This window comes from Heptranchias perlo, chromosome 20 (assembly GCF_035084215.1).
Source record: "Heptranchias perlo isolate sHepPer1 chromosome 20, sHepPer1.hap1, whole genome shotgun sequence".
Lineage (NCBI taxonomy): Eukaryota > Metazoa > Chordata > Chondrichthyes > Hexanchiformes > Hexanchidae > Heptranchias > Heptranchias perlo.
Window position 1 is genome coordinate 27230485 of NC_090344.1, and position 23426 is coordinate 27253910.

General features: G+C 44.0%; 7 non-coding genes across 7 annotated transcripts; all 7 read left to right on the plus strand.

The window, feature by feature from the left end:
• The first annotated feature begins 3816 nt into the window (after positions 1-3816).
• Positions 3817-3889, plus strand: trnav-aac (transfer RNA valine (anticodon AAC)). The gene has a single exon. It is a non-coding gene; the product is annotated as a tRNA-Val (tRNA).
• Positions 3890-9376: 5487 nt separating this feature from the next.
• Positions 9377-9450, plus strand: trnat-ugu (transfer RNA threonine (anticodon UGU)). Its single transcript has one exon. It is a non-coding gene; the product is annotated as a tRNA-Thr (tRNA).
• Positions 9451-13056: 3606 nt separating this feature from the next.
• Positions 13057-13138, plus strand: trnas-gcu (transfer RNA serine (anticodon GCU)). The gene has a single exon. It is a non-coding gene; the product is annotated as a tRNA-Ser (tRNA).
• Positions 13139-15432: 2294 nt separating this feature from the next.
• Positions 15433-15505, plus strand: trnaf-gaa (transfer RNA phenylalanine (anticodon GAA)). Its single transcript has one exon. It is a non-coding gene; the product is annotated as a tRNA-Phe (tRNA).
• Positions 15506-18353: 2848 nt separating this feature from the next.
• trnak-cuu (transfer RNA lysine (anticodon CUU)) lies at positions 18354-18426 on the plus strand. Its single transcript has one exon. It is a non-coding gene; the product is annotated as a tRNA-Lys (tRNA).
• Positions 18427-19445: 1019 nt separating this feature from the next.
• On the plus strand, positions 19446-19518 carry trnaf-gaa (transfer RNA phenylalanine (anticodon GAA)). The gene has a single exon. It is a non-coding gene; the product is annotated as a tRNA-Phe (tRNA).
• A 3029-nt stretch (positions 19519-22547) lies between these two features.
• trnak-cuu (transfer RNA lysine (anticodon CUU)) lies at positions 22548-22620 on the plus strand. Its single transcript has one exon. It is a non-coding gene; the product is annotated as a tRNA-Lys (tRNA).
• The last annotated feature ends 806 nt before the right edge of the window (positions 22621-23426 follow it).

The window sequence follows — 23426 nt, forward strand, 5'->3', positions numbered from 1 at the left end:
CATTAATATCTGTCAAGGAAGGGAAACAGCCCCCATCCACTTCCTCTGATACAAGTGGCTCCAGTCCCACCCGAATTTATAAGGCTTAATCCACTCTGAGCTGGATTGGCGAAACACTCTCAAGAAGGAGGCTCATCATCTGCTCACCGCAAAAGTCAATCTGCTGGACTTCCGGCTCTGTCAGACGGGATGTTCCTTCAGACAGGTTTCTAACTGGACACATTCATCCTGCTGCCATGCGAGCATTGGTGCTTGAGGGGTAGAATTCTTGTTTGCAGTAATTCTATTCCTGTAAAAGTAGCTCCTGAAGATCGCAAGATGGAAAGTATCGTGGCTGAGCGGTCGAACGCGCTGGTTTAAAGCTCAATCTAAATCCCATAATTTGTAGATGGATCAAAATCATAGTTTGTGGCTCCAATTCCGAAGCCTCCCTCTGTAAACTAAGAAGACTAAACATCTCATCTGCGTTTGCGACAGAGTGGGCCGGAGGAACCACATAGCTGAACAAATAACTAGATGCATTACGGAACACACCAATTGTAAATAGAAACTTGGAAAATAGGAGCAGGAGTAGGCCATTGGGCCCTTCGAGCCTGCTCCGCCTTTCAATATGATCATGGCTGATCCTGGACCTCAATACCATATTCCCGCTCTCTCCCCATACCCTTTGATGCCTTTTGTGTCTAGAAATCTATCCAGCTCCTTCTTACATATATTCATTGACTTGGACTCCACAGTCTTCTGTGGTAGAGAATTCCATAGGTTCACCACCCTCTGAGTGAAGAAATTTCTCCTCATCTCAGTCCGAAATGTTCCCATCTGCTATTGCAACAGCATACGCCGGAGGAACCACACGGCGATGCAAATAACTAGATGCATTTTGGAACACACCAATTGTACCTTCAACTGCGGCTGAAATTTTCACAAGGAAAAGGATTGGTTGGTTTCGGTGGGCCTCGACTAACAACCTTGCCATTTCCCGGCCCTGGACTGTCATATAAGGACCGCGCACTGACTGGTTGCGCCGCTCGAGCCCAGTTACTTTGATCACCTGTCCCACTCTGCTGGAAAGAACCTTAAGGTGAGAGGCCTTTACCTGTGGAAACGTGTCCAGTCATTGCGATGAAAATAATATCTGCACTTTCACTTTCAGCTTCTTTCACATCCTCTGCTCCATCGCACGACAATTGGGTTTTCTGCGAACAGGCCAAAATGAACATTGGTAGAAATTCTAACAGCAGTGGGGTTCAAACCCACGCCTCCGTAGAAATTTGATGGAACACCTGAGACATCGAGTGCACGCTACCATCATGTCACAGTAATGTTTAAAGAGCTGTTTAATGCTCAAATAAATGAATTGAAGCTAATTGACCGCATTTACCCCGTGCTGGGGTTGTTCTCCTTGGAGCAGGGAACATTTAGAGGAGATTTGATAGACGTGTTCAAAATAATGTAGGGTTTAGATAAAGTAAATAAATAGAAACTGTTCCCATTGGCGGAAGGGTCGTGAAGCAGAGGACACAGATTTAAGGTGATTGGCAACAGACCCAAAGGCGACATGGGGAAACACGTTTTTACCAACGAGCAGTTGTAATCTGGAACGCGCAGCCTGAAAGGATAGTGGAAGCAGTTTTAATCGTGGCTTTCAAAAAGAAATTTGATAAGTGCTTGAAGGGAAATAATGCAGGGCTACCGGGAAGGAGCGGGGGATTGGGACTAACTGGATTGCTCTTACAATGAGCCTGCACGGGCTCGATTGGCTGAATAACTTCCTTCTGTACTGTAACCATAACTCAAGGGCAATGAGGGATGGGCAATAAATGCTGGCCTCGCCAGCGACGCCCACATCCCATGAACGATCTCAAAAAATAATGACTGTATAATTCTATTTATACAGTTTATTTTCATTGCATGCATTTCTCTATCTCTCCCTGTCTCTGTCTCTTGTGTTATCCGCTGATGGACTTCTCAGGCTTCCTTGAACGGCGATGGCTGATCGAACCTGCAACACCAGCAGAGGAGGTTAAAGAAAGATTGGGACAGGAGGAAAAGTAAAGGGGCAATCCAGCTGTTGCAGCCAATGTCTGCACATTAATGCCTCTTCTCTCTCACTGTGGAACAGAGGCACCAATTTGATTAAAGTATTTTTACAGTAGATTGTATATCAACACAATTCCGAGACAGACAGCAATCATATCATGGAATCATACAATCATAGAATGTTACCACACAGAAGGAGGCTATTCGGCCCTTCGTGTCTGAGCCGTCCGAAAAAGAGGTATCGAGCCTCAACCCACTTTCCAGAGTTTGGTCCACAGTCTTTTGGGCCAAACCCTCTGCCTCCATGAGGCGATCTCCTTCATGCTCCCAAATCAGAGTCGGGTTCTTACGACCCGTTTAATATTTACATGCCTGTGGAAGACTTTTGGATTGCCTTTTATGTTGGCCCCCAGTCTATTCTCATACCCTCTCTTTGCCCCTCTTATTTCCCCTTTCAATTCCCCTCTGAACTTTCTGTATTCTGCCTGGTGATTGAATGAAAAAAAAGTTAGGATTTCCGTCAGCCTGAAACAGAAAGTTATTAGTTGATTAATGGCGATTTGAACAACTATTCGTCTTTTTTCAGAGTTTAATGAGTATTGCGAAATTAATAGAGTAAACTATTTTGTAGAAGTTAATTCCCTGAACGGGAAAGGGATCCGTCACCCACACTGAGAGCATTTGCAGACGGCAGCTGTGTTCTGAGGGTTTCCTATAACAACATGTGCAGCACAGTTTCTGCAGTGTTGTGGTTATCACGTCCGCCACACACGATAAGTCCCCGGTTTCAAACCGGGCAGCAATATTTTTGGGCCACCCACTCTGCCTCCATGAGTCGATCTCCTTTATGATCCCGAATCAGCGTCGGGTTCTTCCCACCCGTTTAATGTTTACATGCCTGTGGAAGACTTTTGGATTGCCTCTTATGTTGGCCCCCAGTCTATTCTCATACCCTCTCTTTGCCCCTCTTATTTCCCCTTTCAATTCCCCTCTGAACTTTCGATATTCTGCCTGGTGAATGAATAAAAAAAAAGTTAGGATTTCCGTCAGCCTGAAACAGAAAGTTATGAGTTGATTATTGGCGATTTTAACAACTATTCGTCTTTTTTCAGAGTTTAATGAGTGTTGCGAAATTAATTCAGTGAACTATTTTGTAGAAGTTAATCCCCTGAACGGGAAAGGGACCCGTCTCCCACACTGAGAGCATTTGCAGACGGCAGCTATCTTCTGAGGGTTTCCTATAACAATCTATCCAGCAGAGTTTCTGTAGTGTAGTGGTTATCACGTTCGTCTAACACGCGAAAAGTCTCCGGTTCGAAACCGAGCAGAAGCATTTTTGAGCTGCCTCCATGAATCGATCTCCTTTGTGGTCCCGAATCAGAGTCGGGTTCTCACGACCCGTTTAATGTTTCAATGCCTGTGGAAGACTTTTGGATTGCCTTTTATGTTGGCCGCCAGTCTGTTCTCATACCATCTCTTTGCCCCTCTTATTTCCCCTTTCAGTTCCCCTCTGAACTTTCTGTAATCTACCTGGTGAATAATTTTTTTAAAAGTCAGTATTTCCGTCAGCTTGAAACAAAAAGTTATTAGTTGACTAATGGCGATTTGAACAACTATTCTTTTTTCAGAGTTTAATGAGTATTGCGAAATTAATACAGTCAACTATTTTGGAGAATTGAATTCCCTGAACGGGACAGGGACCCGTCTCCCACACTGAGAGCATTTGCAGTCGGCAGCTATCTTCTGAGGGTTTCCTATAGTGAACTGTATAGCAGAGTTTCTGTAGTGTAGTGGTTATCACGTTCGCCTAACACGCGAAAGGTCCCCGGTTCGAAACCGGGCAGAAACATTTTGAAAAAGTTCCCCACTAAAAATCAATCCGTCTGAAAAAAAGCAAGAATTCATTCTGTGGTTAAATGTGAATAAAATACCACACCTCACAGAACCGATATGTTTTCCATTCTCTGTCGAGTTCAATAGACATTCAAACACTACACATATACAGACAGTGTCTCGCCCTCATTCACGTTTCATGCCCCGACTGTGCAGGAAACCCCTCTCAAAGCTGCACATTGCGATTGTTTTCAGTTGATTTGTGAGAGGTTATTGAAGGATCCTGCAGCGCTGCCTCGGTTTATAAATACAGTTATAAACAGCATTGCAGCCGCGGCAACAAACAGATCAGTTTTTCGATGTTCCCCGTTCCCCAGCTCCCGCATTGAGTGAGGCCACGAGAGCAACAACATTCAGGCCGCCTGTCCGATCACACGTTGCTGGCGGGAAGCTGCAATTGCCGCTTCAGGCAGCGCATTAATGCCCATCCCTGGGAAACAAGATAACACCAAAGCTTTGACAACACATTGCAGGCATCGTCTGTCCCGTAGTTGTTGCTCCGCTGCGAAGACAGAACTTGCCAGCTGTTTCAAAATTTACAACCAGAACACTGGATCCTCAGATCACTACCCGTTTTAAAAGTCTGTTCCTCTATCTGCTGAGCGACGCAGGCTCACAATTTGTTAAGTTCCTATCGTACTTATTCATTGTAGGACTCTGAATTATCCATCGTAGATGTCGAAATTGGGTGAGGGTCCCTGTTATAAAATTGTCAGCAACGTGTTGAGGACAATCCTTGTTTCTGTTGAACATGATGTAAGAAACATGGACAGTGAACTCGTGAGTTTACAATTCTTCGTGTTTGTGCCAAATAAGAACATAAGAACATAAGAAATAGGAGCAGGAGTAGGCCAATCGGCCCCTCGAGCCTGCTCCGCCATTCAATAAGATCATGGCTGATCTGATCCTAACCTCAAATCGAAATTCATGTCCAATTTCCTGCCCGCTCCCCGTAACCCCGAATTCCCTTTAATTCTAGGAAACTACCTATTTCTGTTTTAAATTTATTTCATGATGTAGCTATTATTTAACAATATCTTGTCATTCGTTAGCAGCAATTAAAATAACACTTCACCCAGTGGCTCAAAAGCTGAACTTGTCCCACACGGCAGCTGGAAAAGGCCTCTCGACCTTTCAGCGTATTAACATCTGTGAGCTGAATAATTTCACCCGTTACACAGTGACACCAGGGAGAATATTTCCCATCCAGATTTTCCCCACACGAAACTTCCAACTGATGAATATCCGCTAAACGAAAAGAAGAATTGTATGTTTAGTTCTTTAGTTTGAAAGTTCTCATACCGGCCCCTTTGCAGTATCAGCTGTCGCTAATCGCCCCCTCTCCCCCTATAAACAAGTAAATTCACACCTACTATTGCAAGACGGTAGGCCAGAGGAACACTAAGAAGTAGATGCGTTATGGAACATACCAGTTGTACCTTGAACTCAAAATGTTCGATTGTTCCAGATGAGGCTCAAATTCACAACCTGGGCATTTCTGGAGTTCATAAAAGTACCGCACGGTGAGCGCTTGCGCCACAAGAGCAGCGCACAATCGGTCCTATCAGTGCTCCCGTCAAACAGCTTCATTTTCCGTCTCTCAATTATCGCTTTGTGATCTTTCTCCGATTTCTCCAAGAAGCCTCCAATCAAGATGCACTTCGATAAATATCCGCAGTGAACTTTAAAAGCCCTGGAATCTGAAACAAAACCCCAGAAGATAAGAACTTTTATTGATCTTATTATTAACTAAAGGACAACTTTTGATGGTGCTTTAAGGAGGATTTGGATAAAGTGTGAAATGAAACAGAGAAACTCTCCCTGGGCTGTCGTTGATTGAAGAGATGGGCGTTATTTCATTTGGAAACCGAGGCTCGGAACTTTCTGATGGAGAAGTGAGACAGAAGATTGTGGTTACCGGGGAGATCTGGAGGAGAGGGAGAAAAGTCAAAGTCACAGCTGTGACAGCTCAAGTGCTCTGCTTATCTGTAATATTTAAAAAGTAATGTAAAATACAGGACAAACCGATTTGGTATCGGTTATCAAAAATACTAAAGGATACGGGTTCAAAGGCGGATTTGTGAAAAGGGAACAGATTTAACCGCCAGACCGAAATCATTCCACATGAATCTGAAGCGTCTTGAGGAAAATGGCAGCGCGAACTGTTATGTTCCTGTCATCACTTCAATGACCCTCGAATTACCGACAGTATCTTTGAACGAGTTGTGCAGCAAAACCGTGAGTGAAGCCGCTTTGCATTCATCAAACGTGTAGGTGACGATATTGGCGTTAATAAGGGTCGATTTCAATTATTTGAAATCTCACCATACCTCTTGACCCGAAAATCGACGATAAAATCGGGTTTTTCCTGTTATTCGTGAATTGAAGGGAAAGCCGCATCAAACAGATCAGAGAAATGAAGAGCAGAAAATGTGGATGAAATTTGTACGAGTGAAAATCCCTGTTTTTCGGAAGACTCTGTCCCCAATGGTGGAGAGGATTGATATTTCGAGCTGTTATTCACCAGCCTCAACTTCAGTAATTTCCTGTTTGCTGACAATGAGATGAGACGGAATGAACAGGTCTAACGAGCCGGTCTGTAACACAGGACAATGATTCAGTGCAGCTCGTTACCCAGTCACTGGGCTCCGTTATAGCCGCTCCTGTCAGTCACACACAAAGATAAATTGTAAATCGGCAATAGAAAGCGTTAATGTAAAACACTTAATATCAACCACCAGTTTTTCCCGCTTTCCTGCTTTTAAAACAATATGTTTCACAGTTTGTCAAACCCAAAACAGCCTCTGGTATTTGCTGATCGAGAATTTCAGTGGAAATTGGGACCGTCACTTAGTATCGGAACAAATATACCCGCTGAGGTTTCGGGGTTGTTACTGGTTTATTTATATCAGTGAGTGACTGGTTTTAAACTAGGTGAGGATCCAAGCCTGAGGTAAGAGCCTGGGATGGACAAGAGATTCTACAATATATCAAGTTAAATTACATTGATTCCACCAACACTGTACATCACATCCCTTAAATATTGTTACCTTTTGCAATGTAAAACTGGTGTGGGTGGAAATGGGAAATAACTGAAAAAACCTTCATTGTATCAAACTTATTATTATTATACAAACAATGTACAGCCTATTCCATAAAAAAGACTCAATGTAAAACCAGTCGCCAGTTCCAGAGCTGCTGTGCCGGTGATGTGATTGGCATCCGATTCTGACTGACTTAGTATCAGACGCGCTCCCGTCCACAGTAAACGGATGGGGCCGGATCCTGAAGAGAAAAATGAGGACCGACCTCCGCATAACCTGTCCTCATAATTTAACCATTTTAGCCCCGGTATCATTCTGGTCATTCGGCGCTGCAGCCCCTCCAAGGCCAATATTTCCTTCCTGATGTGTGGTGCCCAGAGCTGAATGCAGTACTTTAAATGGGGTCTCAGCAGATATTTCTATCTGTAACATTCTCCCCCTTTGAATACCAGCTTCTTTGCGATAAAGGCCAACATCCCATGGGACATTTAAATAAATTTTTCGACCATTCCACTGGCTTTTAGTGATTTCTGTACTTGGACCCCTAAATCTCTCTGCTCCTCCACAGTTCCTAGCTTCTCACTTTTCAGAAAATACTCTGATCTATCTTGCGACAGTCCAAAGTGGATGAACTCACACTTCTCCATATTGAAAGTTTGAACAGACTGGAACTCTTCTGCATAGAAAAGAGAAGGCTGAGGGGTGACCTGATATAGGACTTTAAGATTATGCAAGGGTTTGATAGGTTGGACGTGGATAAGGTGTTTGCATTTGTGGAGGTGGGGGCTCCAAATCATTGAGGCAATGAATATAAGGTATTCACTATTTAATTCAATATGGCATTCAAGAGGAACACATTCACCCAGAGAGTGGTTAGAATGTGCAATTCGCTCCCACAAGGAGTAGTTTAGGCGAATAGCATGGATTCGTTTACAGCGAAGCTAGAAAAACAAATGGAGGTGAAAGGAATCTAAGGGTTTGCTCATAGGGTTTGATTAAATGGGGATGGCGGAGGCTTGTTTGCAGCATAAACACCGGCATTGTCTCGTTGGGCCGAATTGCCTGTTTCCGTGATGTACTTTCCATGTAATTCTATGTTGCTCCATCTGCCACAGTTTTGCCAACTCTCTTAATTTATCAATTTCCCTTTGTAACTTTATGCTTCCATCGACACGACTCATTGCGACACCTATCTCGGTGTCAGCGACACACGTGGATACACGGCTCTCTATTCCTTCGTCTATGTCATTTATATACCGGGTCTCTGTCTCCCACCTTCTAACCAACTCCCTACCCATTTCATTAGGTTGCCTCAAATTCTACGCACTGTCATTGTCTTTAACAGTCTCTTATATGGTACCTTATCGAATACCTCTGGAAGTCAATATCATTTAACAACCATGGACACTCCATTATCCACCACGTTCGTTACATCTTCATAAAGTTCAACTAGTTTTGTTAGACTTGACTTACCCTTTACAAATCCATGCTGGCTCTCTCTGATCAATTCATGTTTATCCAAGTGCTCAATCTTTCTTTCCCTAACAACGGATACTGGCAACTTCCCCACAACGGATGTCAGACTAATAGGTCTAGAATTTCCAACATCATCTCATCCCAAATAATGGAGTGACATTGAAATTGTTTCCATCAAAGGAACAATTCCTGAATCAAGATATTTTGAACGATCATGACTAAAGCATGTACAATTTCCTCACCGAGTCCTCTCAGTCCCCTGGGATGGTAACCATCAGGTCCTGGAGATTTGTCTATCTTTAATCTAATTATTTTCTCCATTGCCATTATTTTACTTATACTGAAACCCCTTGATTTATTTACAGTTTTCCTCATATCTCTGATATGTTAGCCTCATTTATTTCTGTGACGAACGAAGCAAAGTAAATATTTAGCAACTCTACATTTCATGATTTTCAATTACAATATCACCTCCATCTGTCTTTAAGCGGCCCACATTACTCTCAGCCTCCCTTCTTTCACTTAATATACTGGTAAAAATCTTGACTGTTGTCCTCATTTTCCCGAACAGGTTTATCTCCTTTTCCCTGTTTGGACCTCTTACGGTTTTTTATTTTCAGCACCAAAATAAACAATACTTTGCTGTGAAGTTCGTCTCAATAGTTCTTCACTTTCAGAGCGAGAATTGTCTAAACCGGTAATTTATTTAATGTAACAAACAAAAGTACACATACTCATCCGTATATCAACGCATTGATGGAGACACAAAGATAAACAAAACAAGATATGTCGGCAGCATCGGGATGCACAGGTGAACGGACAAACCAAACAGACAAAGATGAAACGGTCTGAACCCCAAACAGACAGTGACATATCGCTGATAGATATTAGTGAGAGGAGGTGGGGCTGAGCGATCATGAATGGGCGCTGTGGCTTAGTTAGTTAAAGCATCTGTCTTGTAAACAGGAGATCCTGGGTTCAACTCCCAGCAGTGCCTTGTGTAACTAATTATTTTTACCAAATTTGTGGAATTAAGCGACAAAATGGCACTTTGGAATTGGTATTTGTTCAGGTTTGAGGAGGAAACTGATATCAGATTGACTCTTCTAAAACGCCCTTTCATTGTGCAGTCAGACCTCTCATAGAATGTGTCAGCAACGGGTTAACTTAAAGACACGTTCTCGTTTTTGGGCTCGTTGAGGTCAGGGTATAATTCACGATTTGAGGTTCAAACCCGGAAGTAGTCCTAATTTGGACCGAGATTTGTGATCTTGACCTGCGGTGAAAATCTTTGCAAAGAGGAAAATGAAGTCCGCAGATCACTCCACCTGAATCTCCCGACCCCGATGAAATATATCCCAGGCTGTTAACAGAAGCAAGGGAGGAAATAACGGAGGCTCTGGTCATCATTTTCCAATCCTCCCTGGTTACAGGTGATATGCCGAAGGATTGGAGGACTGCGAAAGTTGTACTGTTGTATAAACAGGGAGAAAAGGATAGATCAAGTAATTACAGGCCGGTCAGGCTGAAGGTATTCTATTAAATCTACTCTGCACTTCCTCCACGGCCAATACACGAAGGAGAGGACACTTGACTGACAAGCCTCAGCTCTATCAGGAGAGGGAGACTGACCCACGCTCTCTCTTGCTTCTGGGATGTACCACTTTTGAAAAAAGAAGGTGAATTTCTCTATATCTTTAAACGCTCTGTCTCACTGCACATGGTTTAAAGTGTATTGTGGGACGCTGTGACTATCTCTGTACCTGTAAACTCTCTGACTCACAGCACGGATGTTTAATGTGTACTGTAGGATAGTATGTCAGTATCTCTGTATCTTTAAACTCTCTGTCTCTCTGCACAGGTATTGAAAGTGTATTTTAGGATGGTGTGTGTGTCTTTATGCCTTTAAACTCTCTGTTTCACTGCACAGCATTGACAATGTATTTTTGGATGGTGTGTGTGTCTTTATACCTTTAAACTCTCTGTTTCACTGCACAACATTGGCAGTGTATTGTAGGATGGTGTGTGTGTCTTTATACCTTTAAACTCTCTGTTTCACTGCACAACATTGACAGTGTATTGAAGGATGGTGTGAATGGGATGAGGGTCTGTGGGGCGAAGTGTAGCCGATTGGGAGCAGCGCCCGTTGGCGGGGTGAGTATTGCACGCTTGATTTTCTCTCTCCCTTCTATCTTTCTTTCTCTCTTTCTTTCTTTCACCTCCCTCTCTCCCATTCTTTCTTTCACTCTCTTTTCATTCCTCTTATTTCGTGCTTTTTCTTTCTGCCCCAGCACCATTGTCTTTATCCTGTTTTTGTTCTCCTTGTGTCTCTGTTGGATGATCCACAATTCAGACCTGCCGCTTCTTCCAGCTTTTCCTTCCTTCTACGATCATGGTCTATTTCATTGAGACTTTCCTGCGGCCTTGCCGAATCTAACATTCACTTTCACATTCTTCCGGCTTTAATTTTGCTCTCCATCGACCGCTGTTTCTCGGGGGCACATGTCCCGTTCGCATCAATGTTCATTTGTGCCTTGAAACCAGTCGATACATTTCGATCTGCTCCAGAGACAAGCTCTAAGAAAGCAGGGCTGGCATTCGGTAGGACAGCGCATACTTTTCCGTGAAATTTCCATGGGGTATCTTGTGACACGGGGGATGTTAACTGAAGAACTGGGTTTTGTTTTCATGGTCGTTGGCGCTTTTCCCCGAACAGTTGATGTGCGGGAGAGACGGGCGGCGCGACATTGCTGCGAAAGACGGCTGAAATGTGCATTTTTGGCAATCTGGGCGGTGCAGGAAAGTCGGAAATGTTCCGCTTGATCTTAATAGGTCTGTGGAAATGTCCGATTGAAAAGGAATGAGGAGAAATGAAAAGAGCGGGAATGGTGAAAAAGTGTCGATAACAGGAGGTTGGCCGTGAGCGAAAGGTCCTTTGAATGTTCGGCGTGGAGGAGATTTAGTTCGGAAACGGCAGACTTTAAGCGCGTGAGGAAAGTGAAGTGTGAGCTGCGTCCTTGGGTCAAATTGGGTGTTTTCAGGAAAACAGCCATTGTGAAATCACAAGAATGAAAACACTGAAAACGCTGAGCAGGTTAGGCAGCACCTGTGGAGAAAGAACCAGAGGAAACGTTTCAGCTCTATGAGCTTTGTCATCCGATCTCAATGGCTTACTATGTGCGTGAGTAACTGCGCTGTTTCAGATGCTGGTTTCGATCTCTGAATTATGAGGGTTCGAATCTCACTGCTGCCAGAATTTGTCGCCCCTTCCATTTTCGCCGCCTCACCAAAACCGTTCTTTGACAGGAAGTGCTTTTCCGCATTGCTGGTTTCCACCTGTTTGCACAATTCAGCTCAGTCTGGATTGCCACCCAACTGTTTCTTGGACGGAGGTGTTGGGACTGTGAGGGGTGATCTCGGTGAAGTATCAATCAATGTGCACAATGGCGCCCTGGTGAACCGAGTACCTCTTATCGTCAGTATAATATAAAAGATATGCACCATAATTATGAATTTCTTCTTTGCATCACACTCGGATTTATTATCAGGGAATGTACATGAGCAGGTCGATTTACGTCACGCTCCGGTCGCTTCGCATCGCCTCCCACAAATAGAATAGAATCATAGAAAGGTCACAGCACGAAAAGAGGCCATTCGGCACATCGAGTCCGTGCCGGCTCTCTGCAAGTGCAATCCAGACAGACCCACTCCCCCACCCTTTCCCTGTAGACCTGTATTCTCTTTCGTTTCAAATACTTATCCAGTTCTTTATTGAACACCATGATTGAATCTGCCCCCACCAGCCCCTCGGGCGGTGTATTCCAGATCCTAAACACTCGCTGTGTCGAAAAGTTTTTCCTCATGTCATCTTTGGTTCTTTTGCCAAACACCTTAAATCTATGTTCTCTGTTCCTTGAACCTTCCGCAAATTGGAACAGTTTCTCTCTATCTCCTCTGTCAAGATCCTTCATGATTTTGAATACCTCCATCAAATCTCCTCGTGATTTTGAATAACTCTATCAAACCTCCTGAAACATTTACCTGAGGAAGGAGGAAGTCTCCGAAAGATTGTGAATTTAAAATAAAATTGCTGGACTATAACTTGGTGTTGTAAAATTGTTTACAAATCTCCTCGTAACCGTCTCTGTTCCAAGCAGAACAACCCCAGCTTCTCCAATCTATTCATGAAACTTATACCCCTCATCCCTGGAATCATTACAGTAAATCTCTTCTGTGGGGATTCGTTAGTAACATCGCCGAATCCCCCACCATCAACATACTAGTGGTCATCATTAACCAGAAATTTAACTGGACCAGCTGCATAAATATTGTGGCGACAAGAGCAGGTCAGAGGCTGGATATTCTGCGCCAAGTGACTCACCTTCTAACTCCCTAAAGCCGTTCAACCATCTACAAGGCGCAAGTTGAGTGAGTTGGAATACTCATGTGATGGTCATGGACCTGAAACGTTAACTCTGTTTCTGTGTCGAAAGATTCTGCCTGACCTGCTGAGGAAAAACACATTTACAGTTTTTATATCAGATTGGCAACATAGCCAGAATTTTAATTTTGAATAAAGGGGGTTTCGCATATTTCTGCATGCGACGAGGTGGCCGAGAGGTTAAGGCGATGGACTGCTAATCTGTTGTGCTCTGCACGCGTGGGTTCGAATCCCATCCTCGTCGTTATTGCGTTTAAGTTTTGTTTCTCCCATTCAGTCCACCCAGAAGGTCTGGTGAAAGTCCCATCCTTCTCGAAACGGCAGACGGAGGGTTTTGCATTGTTTCCAGGAAGGTGTTGAGATTGTGAGATTGTGAGATCGCGAAATATCAGAGTGTACATTGGTGTCATTGTAAAAAGAGTAAATCTTATGGTCAACGTAAGAGAAACTTACGTCCCATAATTATGATTTATGTCCGGATCATTTCGTGTCTTTGTCTGTTCAAAAGGGATGTGCTGTAAGTCCCGGATCATTCTGTGTGCGTTTTACCCGATTTTCTTGATACCTTTTTCCTTCTGAACTGAAATGACGATCCTCTCTCGAGAAAAAGGTTCACCGCCTGCTTCGGGAAACTGGTCGGAAAAATAACAAAAACTGATGAGACCAAGTTCATTCTGCTGGGCTTCCATTCCAAGCTCCGCACTCTATCCCCCATTCAGACCCACCCCCGCCTGGACAGTATAATCTGCGATATTCATAAGGGAATGGAGAAGCAGAATATCACGGTTATAATTTTCTTCGTTGCTCAACACTGAATAGCTTCAATTGTAATGATTCAGAAGGTAATCATCGGATCATAGAATCTTACAGCACAGAAGGAGGCCATTCGGCCGTCGTGCCAGTGTCGGCTTTTTCGAAGACCTGTCCAAATTAGACCCATACCCCAGATTTTTCCCCATAACACTGCAAATTAGTCCTCTTCAATTATGTCCAATTGCCTTTTGAATGATCCCATGGAATCGGCTTCCACCATCCTTTCAGGAAGTGCGTTCCTGATCTTAACAACCCTCTGTGTGAAAAAAATTCTCCTCAATTCCCCTCTAGTTATTTTCCCAATTATTTTAAATCTATGATCTCTGGTTACCGACCCACATGCCAGAGGAAACAATTTCTCCCTACTTGATCTTTCAAAACCCCTCATTATTTTGAACACCTTTATTAGGTCTCCCGTTAACCATCTCTGCTGTAAGGAGAACAATCCCAGCTTCTCCAATCTCTCCAAATAACTGAAGTCCCTCATCCCTGGTATCATCCAGGTCAACCTGCTCTGAATCCTCTTCAATCCCTTTTCATCCTAAAGTGTGGTGCCCAGATCTGTACAATATACTCCAGATGAGACCTAAACACTGATTTGTAAGGATTAGTATGATTTCCATTTTTTTGTATTCAATGCCCCTATTTACAAAGCTAAGTATCCCATATGCTTTCTTAACCGCCTTATCAACTTGCCCTGTTTTCTGAATATGAACCCCCAGGTCCCTCTGCTCTTGGAACCCCCCATAAATTGTTCCATTTAGATTATACTGCCTCTCCATGTTCTTCTTCTAAAAGTGCATCACTTCACACTGATCGGCGTTAAATCTGTCACGTGACCGCCCATTTCACCAGTCTGTCCATGTCCTCCTGAAGTCTGCTGTTATCATGCTCACTATTTACTACGTTGCCAAGTTCTGTATCATCCGCAAACTTCGAAATTGTATTCCCTATTCCCACATCCAAGACATTTATATATAACAAGAAAAGCAATAGTCCTAATACCGACCCCTGGGGGATTCCACTGCATATTTCTCCCCCGTCAGAAAAACATCCGTTCACCACGACTCTCTGCCTCCTATCCATGATTCACTTTGAACCTTGTCAGCGCCATTCACCTGCTCTGATACCTATTGCTTGCCGCCATACACAGATGCGCCCTGAGCCGCCTTACACTCTCCCATACTCGGCAGTCCTTCCCCTCTCTCAGATCTTAAAACACTCTCTGATGCCATCTGACTGCCCGCTCTCCTCTTTGAGCCCCCTTACACTCTCTGATGCCCTCTGATAGTACCTTCCCCTCTCTGAGATGCCCTTGCCACAATGGATCGCCACTAAGAAGCGATTGGACGCCCTGAGGCTTTCTCAGAAGCAATTACCGTCCCTGCTATCAAAGTGCGGTGTAACTTCACAGGTGGATCTACCGGTCTGTGTTAAGGATGAGATCAAGAGTTTGATCGGTCGCTGCTGCTTCCGCCTCTGAGAGCTCTATCGGCGGTCGGTACCGATCTTCCTCCCACAAACTGGGTGTGGATGTTTGAGTGCGCTGTTGATTTATAAACTTTGGTAGTTTACGTATGACAACGATGTTTATATATGAACTGTGGGTGTATCTCTACGAGTACGATGTTTATGTATGAATTGTGGAATGAACAGGAGGGGCAATTCCTCCTGGGGTTATATTTTCTTCCACGACAATAACACAAAGTAATCGTTGGGTACAGAGCCGAAATAGCTCAGTTGGGAGAGCGTTAGACTGAAGATCTGAAGGTCCTTGGTTCAATCCCGAGTTTCGGCAGTTTTTGTTTGTTTACTTTCTTCTTCCTTGCTTCGATTCTCGGATTTATTTGCAGTGAAATTTAATTCCCGCCACTGAAGGATTGGGGATTGAATAGAGAGACATCAAGGATGGGAATTATTTATATCGTTTGCATTTGGCTGATATTTCAATGTTACCTTCTGCCTTTTTCTCTTGGTTTTGTCTCTCTCGGTGCCAGGTGACTATTTGATTTGTCCGAAACTGGTCCATTTTCCACATCTCGGGGCGGTCAGACCCGCTCTGTCTGTCTGTTGCTGCTGATGATCATTAATGGGAACAGGCCGCGAGTTAAACGTTTATCTGCAAATTGGAGAAAGACAAATCAAAAGAAAGACGTGTTTATCCTGCCCAGGGGCAAAGTTACAACGGATGTAATTCACAAACGGTCCCCGTGAATTTTTCTGTTGATTTTCTTTTTAAAGCTTCGATTTCAAAAGTTACAAAAACGCGAAATAAATAAAGTAAATTACAAGAATCGAATCCGTGATCATTATGTTACAGTATACTCTTTGCAAACGAGTTAACCGGCCGTACCAACGGCACATTAGGCTGTTTAATTAATTTTTGCACCTGCAGCGATTTCTGTACTTTGACCCCGAAATCTCTCTGCTCCTCCACAGCACCGAGTTTCTCACCATTTAGAAAATACTCTGATTTATCTTTCTTAGATTTAAAGTGTATGACCTCGGTCTTCCCCACATTGAACACTATTTGCCACAGTTTTGTCCACACACTTAATCCATCAATTCCACTTTTCAATTTCCTGCGACCAACTGCGTTTCTTCCTGCGTCACCAGAAGGCTGCGTGTTCAAAACACGGGGTAACCGTTGCCTTTAGAGCTGATAGGGTTCTGTATCGTTCCGGAATGAATTTTTCATCTGCTTTTTCTAAATAAACAGAACCTTGCTCTATATTCTGGTTCTCTGGATCTCAAATTTGAGCAAATCGTTTCATTTTACTCTCGACTTTTGATCTTGTGCTGCGGATGAAACTTTTGCAAAGAGGGAGAAGAAGTCCCCAAATCGCCCCACGTGTATCTCAAACGCTTTGGGAAGAAGTTCTGTGTAAACAATCAGGAATTTAAAGGCACCTCAATGACCTGCACTTTCATTGAATGACTTTTTTTCGCCATTGGAATCGACGAGAAATCGCTGTCGGCTTTCATCTCACTGAAGTGCAGAGTGTGGCCGCCTTGTATCGGTCAACGTGTTAGTGACGAGTTTGGGTTAAGCACGGGTCGCGTTTATTTCTGAAATCTCACCAAGCACCGGGGAAAAGAAACTTAGAATCAAACTGTCCCTGTAAGTGATGAATTGAAGGGAATATCGCTCCAAACAGATCTGGACAATGTGCAGCGCAGACGCACAGGAGTTACAAATCCACCCTCTCGCCACTCGGCAATCGCATGAACTGAACTTTACTCTGGCCCGTGTCACCGCGCTGAAATCGAGTCTTTCACGGCCACATTTTTTCTTAACATAATAATTACTGGTTTAAGAGTGAAAATTGTCGTCCACTTCACTGTAAGTGCAAGAGACAACTTTGTAGACACCGTGTAGTGTCACAGACCTGCTGGTTTGTGCTGCTCATTTCATCTCATCTCATTTTCCGCAAACCTGAATATTACTGGAACAGAGAATGGCGAATCACAGCTCAAAAATCAATCCTCTCTTCCACGAGCGGACTGAGTCTTTCAACATACAGGTGTTTAATGGCAAGGTGAGTTTAATTTTCAGAAATAATACAGCACAGATTTTGACTCGTGCAGGCTGCACACATTTTATTTTGGAAAAGTAAACTGATTGGAAGAAAGCTGTTACATTGAGTGCGGCAACCTGAAGCGTCAGCTCGATGAATTAGTCCTTGAACATTTGCAAGTTCTGTTTCTGTGGCGCAATTGGTTAGCGCGTTTCGCTGCGAACTGAAAAGTTGGTCGTTAGAGGACACGAAGGCAACCTTTTACCTTAACATTCATTGTCTCGCAAATTCTTGGGTTCGAATGTGTGTCTTGTATGCCAGAAAATGTTCCGCAAGCATTGCCAGCTGAGTGCGTCTGATTTTCCACCATTTATTCTGCGGTTGGATAACAGGCATATGAAAAATATCCAAAAAAACGAGGTTGGCTTGAACGAAGTCGGAATACTTCTTGACAGAGAAGGTTCGAAGGTTGCAAGCGAGCTCCTTCACACTGACATGGATATTTCTGCAGTGAGCGACATCAGACTGTTTCCACAATGAATGTCACTCCCTTTATTTTGGAAAAGTGAAATGGTATTCACATTCCGACTGGTTTCAGTTGATTTGTGAGAGATCGCTAAAGGATCAATCTCCGGTGAAGACGGCCTTTTTCTCTCTCTCTGTTGGCCGAATCCAAAATGAAATTGGAGCTGGACGAATCATGCAAGAAATCAGGAATCACTTTAGCAAACAAAATACGGCCGAAAGCTGGAACTCTCTCATCCCAAAGGATGTGGATTGTGGTTCAATTCATAATTTGAAGTCTGATATTGACAGATCGTTTTTCGATTCGGGTACCAAGGAATATGAGTCCAAGACGGAGAAACAGAGATGAATTGCAGATCAACTCATGATCCAATTGAATGGGGCAGCAGGTTCGAGGGGCTGAATGGCCTTCTCTTGTCCCGATGTTCCGATACTGCTCAGCGCGGAGCTGGACGAATGGTAAAAGACATCAGACTAACTCCAGAATGAAAAAACGGGTGTTCAGAAGTCGATACCCTGAGATTGTGGAACGAACTGAACTCCTGCAGCAAAGCCAACAGTTGTCTCTCTGCAATGATAAGATGGGAAGAATTTGAGCAGTCGGCCCGGCTGGCTCAGTCGGTAGAGCATGAGACTCTTAATCTCAGGGTCGTGGGTTCGAGCCCCACGTTGGGCGATTTGTGTTCTACTTTTCACACTCGGTGATAAAATTTTTAAAGTGCAACCTCTTGTGTCCAGATTCGAAACAGGCACAACCCTGAGCTGTGTGAAAGGAAACCGTGAGCGTTGCCAAATATCCACTCCCTATCGATTCTACCTTCTCGTTCCCTCCACATGGGACACGGACAGGTTATCGGTTCAATTGGATTCACTTTTTGTTGTTATTAAAAATGTTGAAGTTCAGAAAATGTAATATTTAGGAGATGCCAACGCTGGAACAATTCGCCTCTCTGATACCTCCTGATCCCCCCTTACCCCATTTGATTCTCCCTGTGCTCCTTATCATCGCTGATACGCTCTGTCTCTTACCTTCTCCGATACCCTCAGAGAGTCCATGATTCACTTTGAACCTTGTCAGCGCCATTCACCTGCTCTGATAACTATTGATTGCCCCTTACACAGATGCGCCCTGAGCCGCCTTACACTCTCCCATACTCGGCAGTCCTTCCCCTCTCTCAGATCTTAAAAACACTCTCTGATGCCATCTGACTGCACGCTCTCCTCTTTGAGCCCCCTTACACTCTCTGATGCCCTCTGATTGTACCTTCCCCTCTCTGAGATGCCCTTGCCACAATGGATCGCCACTAAGAAGCGATTAGAAGCCCTGAGGCCTTCTCAGAAGCAATTACCGTCCCTGCTATCAAAGTGCGGTGTAACTTCACAGGTGGATCTACCGGTCTGTGTTAAGGATGAGATCAAGAGTGTGATCGGTCGCTGCTGCTTCCGCCTCTGAGAGCTCGATCGGCGGTCGGTACCGATCTCCCTCCCACAAACTGGGTGTGGATGTATGAGTGCGCTGTTGATTTATAAACTTTGGTAGTTTACGTATGACAACGATGTTTATATATGAACTGTGGGTGTATCTCTACGAGTACGATGTTTATATATGAATTGTGGAATGAACAGGAGGGGCAATTCCTCCTGGGGTTATATTTTCTTCCACGACAATAACACAAAGTAACCGTTGGGTACAGAGCCGAAATAGTTCAGTTGGGAGAGCGTTAGACTGAAGATCTGAAGGTCCTTGGTTCAATCCCGAGTTTCGGCAGTTTTTGTTTGTGTCCTTGCTTCGATTCTCGGATTTATTTGCAGTGAAATTTAATTCCCGCCACTGAAGGATTGGGGATTGAATAGAGAAACATCAAGGATGGTAATTATTTATATCGTTTGTATTTGGCTGTTATTTCACTGTTACCTTCTGCCTTTTTCTCTTGGTTTTGTCTCTCTCGGTGCCAGGTGACTATTTGATTTGTCCGAAACTGATCCATTTTCCACATCTCGGGGCGGTCAGACCCGCTCTGTCTGTCTGTTGCTGCTGATGATCATTAATGGGAACAGGCCGCGAGTTAAACGTTTATCTGCAAATTGGAGAAAGACAAATCAAAAGAAAGACGTGTTTATCCTGCCCAGGGGCAAAGTTACAACGGATGTAATTCAAAAACGGTCCCCGTGAATTTTTATGTTGATTTTATTTTTAAAGCTTCGATTTCAAAAGTTACAAAAACGCGAAATAAATAAAGTAAATTACAAGAATCGAGTCCGTGATCATTATGTTACAGTATACTCTTTGCTAACGAGTTAACCGGCCGTACCAACGGCACATTAGGCTGTTTAATAAATTTTTGTACCTGCAGCGATTTCTGTACTTGGACCCCTAAATCTCTCTGCTCCTCCACAGCACCGAGTTTCTCACCATTTAGAAAATACTCTGATTTATCTTTCTTAGATTTAAAGTGTATGACCTCGGTCTCCCCCACATTGTGGAGATGCCGGTGATGGACTGGGGTTGACAATTGTAAACAATTTTACAACACCAAGTTATAGTGTCGATGGTAACATTTACCTGAGGAAGGAGAAAATCTCCGAAAGCTTGTGAATTTAAAATAAAATTGCTGGACTATAACTTGGTGTTGTAAAATTGTTTACAATTGTCCCCCACATTGAACACTATTTGCCACAGTTTTGTCCACACACTTAATCTATCAATTCCCACTTTTCAATTCCCTGCTACCATCTGCGTTTCTTCCTGCGTCACCAGAAGGCTGCGTGTTCAAAACACAGGGTAACCGTTGCCTTGAGAGCTGATAGGGTTCTGTATCGTTCGGAATGAATGTTTCATCTGCTTTTTCTCAATAAACAGAACCTTGCTCTATATTCTGGTTCTCTGGTTCTCAAATTTGAGCAAATCGTTTCATTTTGCCCTCGACTTTTGATCTTGTGCTGCGGATGAAACTTTTGCAAAGAGGGAGAAGAAGTCCCCAAATCGCCCCACGTGTATCTCAAACGCTTTGGGAAGAAGTTCTGTGTAAACAATCAGGAATTTAAAGGCACCTCAATGACCTGCACTTTCATTGAATGATTTTTTTTCGACATTGGAATCGACGAGAAATCGCTGTCGGCTTTCATCTCACTGAAGTGGAGAGTGTGGCCGCCTTGTATCGGTCAACGTGTTAGTGACGAGTTTGGGTTAAGCACGGGTCGCGTTTATTTCTGAAATCTCACCAAGCACCGGGGAAAAGAAACTTAGAATCAAACTGTCCCTGTAAGTGATGAATTGAAGTGAATATCGCTCCAAACAGATCTGGACAATGCGCAGCGCAGCAGCACCGGAGTTCCAAATCGACCCTCTCGCCACTCGGCAATCGCATTAACTGAACTTTTCTCCGGCCCAGTGTCACCGCGCTGAAATCGAGTCTTTCACGGCCACATTTTTTCTTAACATAATAATTACTGGTTTAAGAGGGAAAATTGTCGTCCACTTCACTGTAAGTGCAAGAGACAACTTTGTAGACACCGTGTCGTGTCACAGACCTGCTTTTTTGTCCTGCTCATTTCATCTCATCTCATTTTCAGCAAACCTGAATATTACTGGAACAGAGAATGGCGAATCACAGCTCAAAAATCAATCCTCTCTTCCACGAGCGGACTGAGTCTTTCAACATACAGGTGTTTAATGGCAAGGTGAGTTTAATTTTCAGAAATAATACAGCACAGATTTTCACTCGTGCAAGCTGCACACATTTTATTTTGGAAAAGTAAACTGATTGGAAGAAAGCTGTTACATTGAGTGCGGCAACCTGAAGCGTCAGCTCGATGAATTAGTCCTTGAACATTTGCAAGTTCTGTTTCTGTGGCGCAATTGGTTAGCGCGTTTCGTTGCGAACTGAAAAGTTGGTCGTTCGAGCCCACTTGAGGACGCAGAGGCAACCTTTTCCCTCAACATTCATTGTCTCGCATTTCTTGGGTTCGAATGTGTGTCTTGTCTGCCAGAAAATGTAACGCAAACATTGCCAGCTGAGTGCGTCTGATTTTCCACCATTTATTCAGCGGTTGGATAACAGGCATATGAAAAATATCCAAAAAAACGAGGTTGGCTTGAACGAAGTCGGAATACTTCCTGACAGAGAAGGTTCGAAGGTTGCAAGCGAGCTCCTTCACATTGACATGGATATTTCTGCAGTGAGCGACATCAGACTGTTTCCACAATGAATGTCACTCCCTTTATTTTGGAAAAGTGAAATGTTATTCACATTCCGACTGGTTTCAGTTGATTTGTGAGAGATCGTGAAAGGATCAATCTCCGGTTCAGACGGCCTTTTTCCCACTCTCTGTTGACCGAATCCAAAATGAAATTGGAGCTGGACTTATCATGCAAGAAATCCGGAATCACTTCAGCAAACAAAATACGGCCGAAAGCTGGAAGTCTCTCATCCCAAAGGATGTGGATTGTGGTTCAATTCATAATTTGAAGTCTGATATTGATCGATCGTCTTTCGATTCGTGTACCAAGGAATATGAGTCCAAGGCGGAGAAACAGAGATGAATTGCAGATCAACTCATGATCGAATTGAATGGGTCAGCAGGTTCGAGGGGCTGAATGGCCTTCTCTTGTCCCGATGTTCCTATACTGCTCAGCGCGGGGCTGGACGAATGGTAAAAGACATCAGACTAACTCCAGAATGAAAAAACGGGTGTTCAGAAGTTGATACCCTGAGATTGTGGAACGAACTCAACTCCTGCAGTGAAGCCAACAGCTATCTCTCTGCAATAACAGGATGGGAAGTATTTTGGCAGTTGGCCCGGCTCGCTCAGTCGGGAAAGCATGAGACTCTTAATTTCAGGGTCGTGGGTTCGAGTCCCACGTTGGGCGATTTGTGTTCTACTTTTCACACTCGGTGATAAAAGTTTCAAAGTGCAACGTCTTTTCTCCAGATTCGAACCAGACACAACCCTGAGCTGTGTGAAAGGAAACCGTGAGCGTTGCCAAATCTCCATTCCCTCCCGATTGGACCTTCTCGTTCCCTCCACATGAGACACGGACAGGTTTTCGGTTCAATCGGATTCATTTTTTGCTGTTATTAAAAATGTTGAAAGTCAGAAAGTTTAATATTTAGTCGATGCCAACTCTGGAACAATTCGCCTCTCTGATACCTCCTGATCCCCCCTTACCCTATTTGATTCTCCCTGTGCTCCTTATCATCGCTGATACGCTCTGTCTCTTCCCTTCTCCGATACCCTCAGAGAGTCCATGATCCACTTTGAACCTTGTCAGCACCATTCACCTGCTCTGATATCCACTGAGTGCCCCTTACACAGATGCGCCCTGAGCCGCCTTACACTCTCCCATACTCGGCAGTCCTTCCCCTCTCTCAGATCTTAATACACTCTCTGATGCCCTCTGATCGTACCTTCCCTTCTCTGAGATGCCGTTGCCCCAATGGATCGCCACTAAGAAGCGATGAGACGCCCTGACGCCTTCTCAGAACCAATTACCGTCCCTGCGATCAAAGTGCGGTGTAACTTCACAGGTGGATCTACCGGTCTGTGTAAAGGATGAGATCAAGAGTTTGATCGGTCGCTGCTGCTTCCGTCTCTGAGAGCTCTATTGGCGGTTGGTACCGATCTTCCTCCCATAAACTGGGTGTGGATGTATGAGTGCGCTGTTGATTTATAAAC